Genomic DNA, 10520 nt, shown 5'->3' with positions numbered 1-10520 from the left:
TGTTTGGAGCAAACTCTCCTACGTCACCCCTTCTTCTCAAATGATGAGAAGGATTTTCACTAACTTGAATGTTACAACACTCACACAATGTCGGACGAGCCTTAATCACTACTCGCCGGTTACACCACTTCACTCTGATGTAATACAATAATTCAATACAACAACAACGCTTTCAATAATTGAAACAGCTATTTAGGATCGCGCGTGAGATTTTTTTCTCTCTCTTTAGATGTTTAGAACCGTATTAAATGAAGTCCCTTCGTCTTCCTTTTATAGTGAATAATGTCCTAACGGTCATTTTCTTCTCTCTCCGTAGGATTGGCCATTCTGAAACCACACCGGTTCAGAAATGTTGCGTGCACGTTTCACCTTTCTGACACTTGGCAAGCATGCGTCCACCGGTCAGGTTCTGATGACATGAGCGACTTGCAGTTTTGGACACATGGCAAACATGCACGTTCCGACTGTCTGATTCGGATGTTGCTTCGGATCTTGGATAGTTATATCATCATTGTTTTTATCTCATGCTTCTGATCCGGATCTTATCTTTTTGTATTTTCACAACCCACACAATTGGTGATAGTCCGGTTAGAGACTAAAACCTCTTCTTAACACTGCACAAGCTGCACAGACTCTTAACGGGTTCAAGGGCGGAAATGTCTATTTCAGCTTGAAGCAACACACATGATTTGAATGATGTTTATAAGGAATTGGTTAGAGAGGATAGATAGACCGGTTTGGTTAAGGAAGGAGATTATGTTTCGGTTTGATTTGAGGGGAATGATAGTTCGGTTTAAAGTAGGTAAGTATGAAATAAAGAAAATGACACAAGACAAGATTTTTTATAGATGTTTGGAGCAAACTCTCCTACGTCACCCCTTCTTCTCAGATGATGAGAAGGATTTTCACTAACTTGAATGTTACAACACTCACACAATGTCGGACGAGCCTTAATCACTACTCGCCGGTTACACCACTTCACTCTGATGTAATACAATAATTCAATACAACAACAACGCTTTCAATAATTGAAACAGCTATTTAGGATCGCGCGTGAGATTTTGTTCTCTCTCTTTAGATGTTTAGAACCGTATTAAATGAAGTCCCTTCGTCTTCCTTTTATAGTGAATAATGTCCTAACGGTCATTTTCTTCTCTCTCCGTAGGATTGGCCATTCTGAAACCACACCGGTTCAGAAATGTTGCGTGCACGTTTCACCTTTCTGACACTTGGCAAGCATGCGTCCACCGGTCAGGTTCTGATGACATGAGCGACTTGCAGTTTTGGACACATGGCAAACATGCACGTTCCGACTGTCTGATTCGGATGTTGCTTTGGATTTGGATAGTTATATCATCATTGTTTTTATCTCATGCTTCTGATCCGGATCTTATCTTTTTGTATTTTCCCAAGGAGTATCTATCTGGTCATATTATGTCATTGTGCAATTCATAGTTTCCGGTTGATCTTTTCGTAGTATGATCCGACTGGAATTTGAGAACTTTCTTGCTAACCGGTTTGGTTGAGATGTTTGAAGCCGGTTCCTCTTGATCATGACTTGATCCTTTGGAACCGGATTACTTTGATATGTTCTTCAACCGGGTTATGCGGTTTGTTCTGTTCTTGCACATGAAGATTTAGATTAATTAAGTTTTCTGGCCGGTTAAAATTAACCTACTTAAATTTTCTAACAATTTCTCCCAAACATCCATAAAAAATCTTGTCTTGTGTCATTTTCTTTATCAAAGATTTCTCCCATAAATATTCAAAAATTGTAGTGTGTGGCCGGTTTAAAAATTAACTTACTTAATTTTTCTAACAATTTCTCCCTTTTTGATTATTTAGAATAAATATTCAAAATTTGTAATGTGTGACCAGTTTTTGATAGAATTTAAGTTTGGCCGGTTTTGAAAAATATGTTTAGCAATTTCTCCCTTTTTGATGCTTTTCAAAGAAAAAGTTTCAAAATAAGTTAGTTTTTCAAAAGATGCTAAGTATAATATAAATTTGAGGTCTTACGAAAAATAACTAATTTCTTAAAAACGACGATAGGTAAAGTAAATAAGTTCATAAAGTAAAGTAAGGAAATAAGCTAAAGGTCGGATGATCCCCCTTCTCTTTTTCTTTTCGCTTAGCCTCCTCTTCTTTCCATTCTCTGTCTCTTCTGTCCGCATCTATGCACCAGCCGGTAAAGAGACTTGTTCTTCCGGGAGGACGTTGGTTGAACCGAAAAAAGGCCGCCTGCTGGTCTAGGTGGTCGAGATGGTTGAACAATTACCCGTCCCTGACTTGGTGATGCGACTGATGATGCTACGGCTTTCTTCTTCCTCGAGTTGAGGTGTTCATCATCTTCTTCTTCTTCTTCTTCATCAAGAGGTTCCTCAAGCTGACCAACCGGTTGAGGGCCTTTAATGCCGCTTCGTTCCACCAGTTTTAACAAGTTCGCAATTTGCTTTCTTTTACCCTTTTTTCTTGTTACCATTGAGTGCTCGACTTGAGTTGGCATAGATTCCGTTTGTGCGACTTTTTCTGCTTCATCGTACCTCTTGGCTAACTCGTAATCCTTGTCTTCCGTTTCCTTTCTCAACCGTTCCCTTTTTACCTCTTCGGTTTGGATTCTAAGAGCTGTTTCGGCATCCATTTGAATCTTTTCTTGATTTTTAGCCGCTTGCAACTTAGTCAGCTCCTCAATCTGAGCTGCCATGACTTGCATCATCTCGAGAAGCGGGGCGGTTACCATTTCAACTGACTTTTCAACCGTTGTCTTGATTGATGCTTGAACCGTCTTAATCAGTTCAGCTTGAATGAAGGCGATTTTGACTTTCGTGACCGTGTTAAATTCGTTTAATGAGGAAGCGATGGTATCGGTAATGACCCCCTTTATCTGCTCGAGTCTTAGATTCTGATCAGCGTGATCTAGAGATTTGGCCCGGTTATTTTCGTTCACAATTTCTTGCTGCTGAGGTCCCTCTTGCCCGTTTTCTGCCGATTTGGACGATTCACCGATTTGAAAAATCGGTCTACTTTGAAACTCTTAGGGGTGTAGGAAAAGAGATTTACAACCTTCTCTCTAGTTTGCCTCTAGCCGGTTAATATTATTTATGATGTCTTCTCGCACATTCTGGAACCGCTTAAACATTTTTATTTCCATCTGATTTAAGTCTTCTCCATCCGCTTTCATCAACGCTTCGGTTACTACTTTCAACTTGGCATGTTCGTCAATCAGCTCCGTTTTGACATAGGCTGCTTGGATAAGTTCAGTGCCTGCAAGTTCGAGAGCCTTCTACTCTAACCGCAAAAGCTCCGTCCAATATTCGTTTCCTGTTAAGTTAGGAAGCATGTGGGAGAGTTTGGTCTCACTTCTGAGTCTGACCCACAAGTGGAACGGGCCGACTATTTCTTCGGCCTCCTCATTCATATCACCGATGAACTTTTGGAACATAGCTTCTTCTTCCTCCGAAATCGGGACTTCATCGTCTAGAGTAATTTCAGGTTCACTGGGACCGGTTGGATTTATTTGTGAGTCACTTCCTCCTTGCACCGGAGGGTTTTCGACCAGTACCTGTTTTCCTTTGGAAACCTGAGATGGACCTTCAGGTGTGATTAATGGATTGGATGGCCCATCTTGGGCCGGTTGTGAGTTGAATCCGGTTGGAAAAGATTTGTCCCTAGCTGAGCCGGATGGCTTCCTTTCGTCGTTGTCTCCCTCCCGCACCAGAGGGATAATATTTTCAGATCACATTAGTAAAAATCACTGCAATAACGACGACAAATGCCGACTGGAACAAAAACCATCGGTAGATATCATATCAATGCCGACCAAGTCGATAGTGGTAGGTGTTTATGATATAATAACGACCATTCACAAAGCCTTCGATATCTGGGGCTTAATAGCGACCACTTTAAAAAGCTCTCGGTATTGTATTCACTATACCGATGGTTTTGGGCCCTGGTTATACTTCATTAGTTTTAAATAAAACTATTATTATTATTATTCTTAAAAAATATATATAAGTTAGGTTTAAGAATAAATCTAAATGAGATTAATAAATAAAATAACAAAGTATAATTAGAGCTTCTTTGACCTTGTTTGATTTTGTTTTTAATAAAATAGTAACTATTTTAATTATTAACGTTAATTTTAGAAAATAAATTGAATCCAAATCATTTTTTTTTTTGTCAATTACTAATTCAAACTCAGATCTTTCCTATTAATTTGTGGCAGCATTAATTATCCTTTTTTAATATTATATTAAGATAAGTTTCAATTTTTCATTAACATTTATTTAACATAATTTGGAATCATAAAATAATATCTTTCATTCAAAAGTCTATTTAAATGTCACTACAAATTTTTAGCAGAAGTATATAATGATATAAATGTCAAATTTTCTCATTTCCAAAATTAAGAAATCATCATTTCGAATATATGTTTGTTAGTTCGAAATATTGTTATTTAAATAATTCACGACTTAGACAAATCTTTTTTGTCGATAACCTTAGACCAATCAATTGAATATTGATTAATACGTAATCGATCGAACACTACATAAAAACAGCTCTTCTGCTCAGAAACGAAATGTTCCTGGAAATTCTTGCTCCCATTGGACCATTTATATCTATATGCATCAGAATCCCATTCATGGATCTCTCGATTCGAGAACTAAAAATAATATTGTTTACTACAAATTTTAAAAGATAATAATAATATTTTTAATACAAATAAAAAAATATAGTCACTAGACCAGTAATATCCAATTGAATCCACTTTAATCCAAAATCAACACCAGACATGGTCATAATTCCGGCTCCCCGCTCACTTGATCGCTCTTTTGAACCGGTGTCCTCAATTTACGGTGTTCCAACCTAGTTATACGAAGAAGAGAAGGTTCTGTCGATTTTCAATCTATCTCACTATCGTTTGTCTTTCTGTATTTTATTCATTCATCATTCCGTTCATGTTTAAGATTGAGATTTTCTTTTATAATCGACATTGATTAAACCCTAAAATGAGTGAACTCCACGAGAAGGTCGTGATGCTCTTGTAGGAGAGTTAGAACCTGCAGATAGATAAGGGTTAGAGAACTCCCCTTTCAAGGTTTTAATCTATCGCCGTTGCACCGACGATTATCCAGTAACAAGAGAAGGCGAGAGTATTTGTAGAAGAAGGCAATCATGGAAGCCGCGAGAATAGAGAAAATCGATCACGGAGGTTGGAGGATTCCAAAATGACATACTTCGTTTTGAACTTTAAAGCGTTCAGAACGATATCATTGGATCTCATTCTGTTGAATCTGCACAGCAATTGGTATATAGATTATATTGTTTCATATATTGATTAGTAATAAATATAAACGTGTTCTTAGGTTAACATCTCTACGTATGTGCACGCTTCTTTCTTAGGTGAATAAGGTGAAGGAGGAGATGAAGAGGATAGTGCTTATAAACACCTATGGCTCAAGTTTTTCCATGAGAATGGAACTTGATACTCAGATTATGTCCAAGTAAGCTTCTTCATGTTTCTATTTGCAACTCCCCCTATCATTTTTCTATATAATGTTGTTAGATCCTCTGGAAAGATAGGAAAATTTCTGAATTAAGTATAAGTTAAAGTTCAGTGTATGTGACTTAAATTTAGATTATGTTGATTTCAGTTTCTTCAATTTGTATGATTTACTTGCCTAACTGTACAAATTCCGAGTTAAACATATCAATGAATTACAAAAAGATTGTCCATATTGAAGGACGTTTGACTGAAGGTCATAAAACTAGACTTGGATATTCTTTTGACTTGGTTTCCTGTTGTAAGAAGGTAAGTTTAAGAATACTTGAGTTTATGTAGTATCACTAACTAGGTGTCTCAAAAACCTATTAATGGTTTTTGTATGATTTAGAAAGTGATCTATTCTCCATTATTAACAAATTGAATCTGACTGAATGATCAGCTGATTGGACAATTAAGGTCACTATGTGTAGAGCATTAGGATTTCCAATGCTTCAGCTAATCAAACCGGGTTAGATGGCTAGCCTTTGGTGGATATCCTTATTCTGAATTGTATTAGATACTTCTGTACTGATACAGACTATGTTGATTGAATATTTTGATGTAATATTGATGATCCACATAAGAGTATTATCATAAGAATTAGGAAAATGAAGGGTTGATTGGTTAGAATATAGTATTAGCCCATATATAATGCATAACCATTATAAACAAATAAGGTTTGGAATAATAAAGAATCACATTTTCTAACTCTCTCCTCCTTCTAAATTCTCCAAGTCTCTCTTCTTTTTCTTCAACTTGTTTTTTCTAAACCTCCTCGAATAATAAAGAACCACAGTTTATTGGAATGATAATATATAGATAATGGTAGTTTAGAGCTGGTAGAGCGTAGAGTTTAAGAGATACTGTTAACACCCAAGAGTCTTATAATTTGGACATTCATTTGATAGTAACAATGAAGGGAGTAAATGGGAAGTTCCATGAAGATCTTTTGATACAATCACCAGTTTCCTAATATAATTTATCAACATTGTGGTTTTTTTTTTCTGAAATCGTCCTTCAGAAACTAATAATTCATGTTCTAGAATTAACTTCCTCCAACTCTATCATCTAAGTTGGCAAACTCATAAGAATTTCTGCTTGTTGCTTCTCTACAAATATAACAATAAAACCAATTATAATTCATTTAACTAAGGGATCTTGTTATTTTTATAGGTAGTAATTATCCAAGATAAACATATGAGTTTCAATTATTGTAAGTTGTTAAATGTGCCTTCCTTATTTGGTGGAAATAGTGCTAACAATTAAAATTTTATTTGACATTTTCTTTTGCTTTTCATGTATTGAACAGTATTTTCTATTTTGATTATTTCTTTCATGTTTTGATTACTTTTTCTTCTTATTGTAGAAGCAACTAGAGAATCTTGGTGCTCAACGAGTATGGATTAAAGACATGTTTAAAGAGATGAAGATGAAGGTATATTTATTACACATTTCTCCCTGACCCTGCTTTTTGCTATATATGAATGATTCCATTCTTTGTTCTTTCTCTGTTCGTTCATTACGTTCTAATGAAGCTCATTTGATAAAAGTTGTTTCAAATCACTTAATTCTTTAGATTTAGTTCAAATTAAGCTAAAATAATCTTACTTGTTTCTTAAGTTACAAATGAATTAAGTCTATAATTTATTAAGAGCGTCCAAAAGATAAATTACAAAAGTAAACAGACGTTTAATATTTTTTGAGTACTTGGAATTTAGAAAGCATTTATTGTTTAGAGACGTAACATATTCGACACTTACAATTCAACATTAAACACTTCATTTTCAGTTTTATCAAACAATTTTTTGGTTTACAAGTTCAAATGTAGACCTTATATCTTTCACTTCAAGAGTGTCAATATTTTTGTAGCTATAAATTATTTTTAGGTTGCTACTAGAAGTTCTCTTTACTTCTAATCTGCACACTAGAAAATTATTACTATCATTATCATTTCCTAATTTTTAACATTCTAGTATATGTTGTTGTGAGCTACAAGTTGCGAATTTTAATTGCTTGGCTTCTCTAAGATGTGATGTTAAATTCATCATCATGCATTGATTTTTATTGTTTATTTTCCGGACTACAACTTTGATATATTGACATGCTTCTGGGGCTTCAGTATGATATATTGTCAAAGTTGATGTCCTCAACTGGATCACATGATGATCTTTTAAAAAAGGAGATTGCAAAATATGATCAAATTTGTAATGAAATTAACCAAAATATCGAGGCATAGGAACAACTTTTGCGGCAAGTTCTTATTTATTCTCTCTCCATATCTAAAAACACTTCTTTTTGGTTGGCTAGCATGCTTAGTTTATTTTTGTATATTCTTATGCATGTTTTATAATTTCATTTTCTTTGTGTGTTTCCAATCACGTAGGCCCAAAATGATGAGTTTGCTACTGTGTTTAACCTTGAAGATTTTAAGGGTAAGTACCTAAAGTTTATCTGCATATTATTTTATATCTGAAATAAATATCCTAAGAAGTTATGATGCAAATACTTATAATTTATATTTTTGTATCTGGATTTGAATGAAAAACAATAATCAATCAATTTCAGTCATTGTGTTGAGTAAGTTTAGTCTTTGAACGAATCTGGTTCTCAAGGAAAAATAAAAAATAAATTTTTTTTTTCCAAATATAGGGTTGTTTATTTATACATAATAAATGATAAATTTCTACATTGTTGGGAATTGATTGTCAGCATCTAGATAGAAAAGCTATAATCAAATTGAGGTTGGAGAACATTAAGTGTGGCTGAAGTTCTATGTTACTTTTCAGGCATGAACTGAACATCCCTTTATTTTAGAAAGAAAAACTATTTTCCATGACATGAATCTAATGGGAAACTATTTCATAGAAAAGTTCATTTTGGATGATATTTAAGAAGATAGTAAATAGTTTTCATTGTTCAATAGATTAATAGCCTAATAGGAATATTCTTTTATAACTTTTGTTATTTTAACTTATATAAATTTTAGTGGTGTTTTCACTATTATTTTGGTTGTTTACAATTATTTTTTCTTATTATTGATAAATACTTCAAATTTGGAAAGATAAAGATTTTTTTAAAGTATTGAAGACTTTTGTTTTTGTAAGTTATGGATTGTATTTTTTATAACAGTGGATGTAAGGCCATAATTATATTAGGAATCTCAATTGACTCGAAATGGAAGAGACATTATTGCTTTACTAGGAGTTTATAGTGTATTGCTCTTTTTGCATAGGTTTTCTCACATCTATTTTATCTCTCTTAACGTATCTTTAATATAGTTGATCTTTGAGGTTCAGAATCGAGTAAGTAAAATGATCATGAATGTTATACTGATATTAGTATTTGAGAGGACTTATGTATCAATATGTGTAAAAAATATATTATATAGTTGATCTTTGTGCTTTAGAATCGTGAAACTAGATTGATTCAATAGTTGTTTAAGATTTGTGCATAATTCTCTTTTGTTTGGTTCAGGTGGACAAAGTAGATGTTGTTGGTGTGTTTGAAGGAGGATTCATTTGAAGTGTGAAATGGAGCAAATTAATTTTCTCCTAAAACTTTCTCACTTGCCTCACTTAAAATTGGTCATTTTGTTAAAATTATGAAGCAATTTTGATTTTCTTTTTGTAGTAATGAAATATTTGTGACCTTGTTACTTTTTAATGGTAAGTTAATAAATAGTTTTTTAAAACTTGAAATTAAATATTTTATAATATTCTATATTTTAAGAATATTATTTAATTTGTTTTAATACTTATAAATGATACTACAAACAAGGTACTCAATGGTAAGGGCAAGAGTGGTCGCCAAAGAACAATTTTTAGCGACAATAAGAGTTGTCGTCATAAGGTCCTCTATGGCGACGATAAATGTTGTTATAGAGCATTCTATGGTGACGGTAAGAGTTGTCGCCATAGAGTTCTATAAGGCGATAGTAAAAGTTGTCGTTATTGAGTTCTCTGTGCCGACGGTCATGACCATCGCTATAGAGTGTTCTGTAGCGACGATGAAGGTGGTCATTATAGAGTGTTTTATGGCGACGGTAAGAGAAGTCGTTACAGAGTGCTCTATGGCGACGGTACTGAAATGGTCGTTATATGTGTATTTTAACAATAACGACAAGCCCAATGGCGACGACTGACGACCGCTTTTTTACTATCCCCAGTTATTTATAACAACGGTTTATTCTATGGCGACGGTACTGAAATGGTCGTTATTGATCTTTTTTTACTAGTGAGAGTTGGCCGCTTCTTCGGCCGGGTTAACTGTGGTATGACCAGTTGCTTCAACCTAATCAGAGTCCTTGAGGGTACTTGTCACATCGTCTTCATTAACACGATTGACATCCTGAATCACATTCTCTATTGCCTCCGATGTTCTCAATCCGATATCATCGATTACATCATTGACATTTTTAGAAGGAGACTTAGAGTGTTGTGAATGATTACTAACCTCCTTAACCGGTGTCTCCTTTAACTTAGACATTATGACTTGGCTCCCCGAAGATTCGGTTTGCCTTGATGGAACCGGTCCGGCTGAGTTTGTCTCTCCCTCCGGACGAGGAGAAGAGTGAATAAATATCGAACGAACTATATTGATAGGTGTTGGGTGGGTCAGCGGATCAGACGACTTAGGAGTTTTTCCCGAAGAAAGGGTTTTCTCAATATCTACCAGTTTCTTGCTGGTTTTCCTTGCTGAGCTTTTTACTCTCTCCTTTTTCTGTGGAACTTCAGTTTGTTTAGCATTTCCTTTTGGATCGGCTTCTTTGGAACTCTCGCCAACTGGGGCAGCCGGTGCATCTTTCTTTGTTACTTTGGCCCTTGTAGCTCTCGGCTTGGCCGGTTTAACAGTGCTTTCACTCATGTGTTCAGCAGTTAATATTTTGGAGGGGGAGAGTGGTGTACCTTCGCCAATTTCAACCTGAAGAAAACGCAGAATCTTCCCGATCTGCATGGCATAGGCTTGTACCCGACCG

At 35.0% G+C, this 10520-nt stretch overlaps 1 long non-coding RNA gene across 1 annotated transcript; it reads left to right on the top strand.

The window, feature by feature from the left end:
- Positions 1 to 4780: 4780 nt before the first annotated feature.
- Positions 4781 to 7979, top strand: LOC124913679. Its single transcript, XR_007096763.1, has 3 exons — positions 4781 to 5504; positions 6912 to 6980; positions 7929 to 7979. It is a non-coding gene; the product is annotated as an uncharacterized LOC124913679 (long non-coding RNA).
- Positions 7980 to 10520: the final 2541 nt, after the last annotated feature.

The sequence above is a fragment of the Impatiens glandulifera genome, chromosome 9 (assembly GCF_907164915.1).
Source record: "Impatiens glandulifera chromosome 9, dImpGla2.1, whole genome shotgun sequence".
NCBI lineage: Eukaryota > Viridiplantae > Streptophyta > Magnoliopsida > Ericales > Balsaminaceae > Impatiens > Impatiens glandulifera.
Note: the sequence above shows the minus strand (reverse complement) of the source record. Positions and strands in the feature narration are given on the sequence as shown.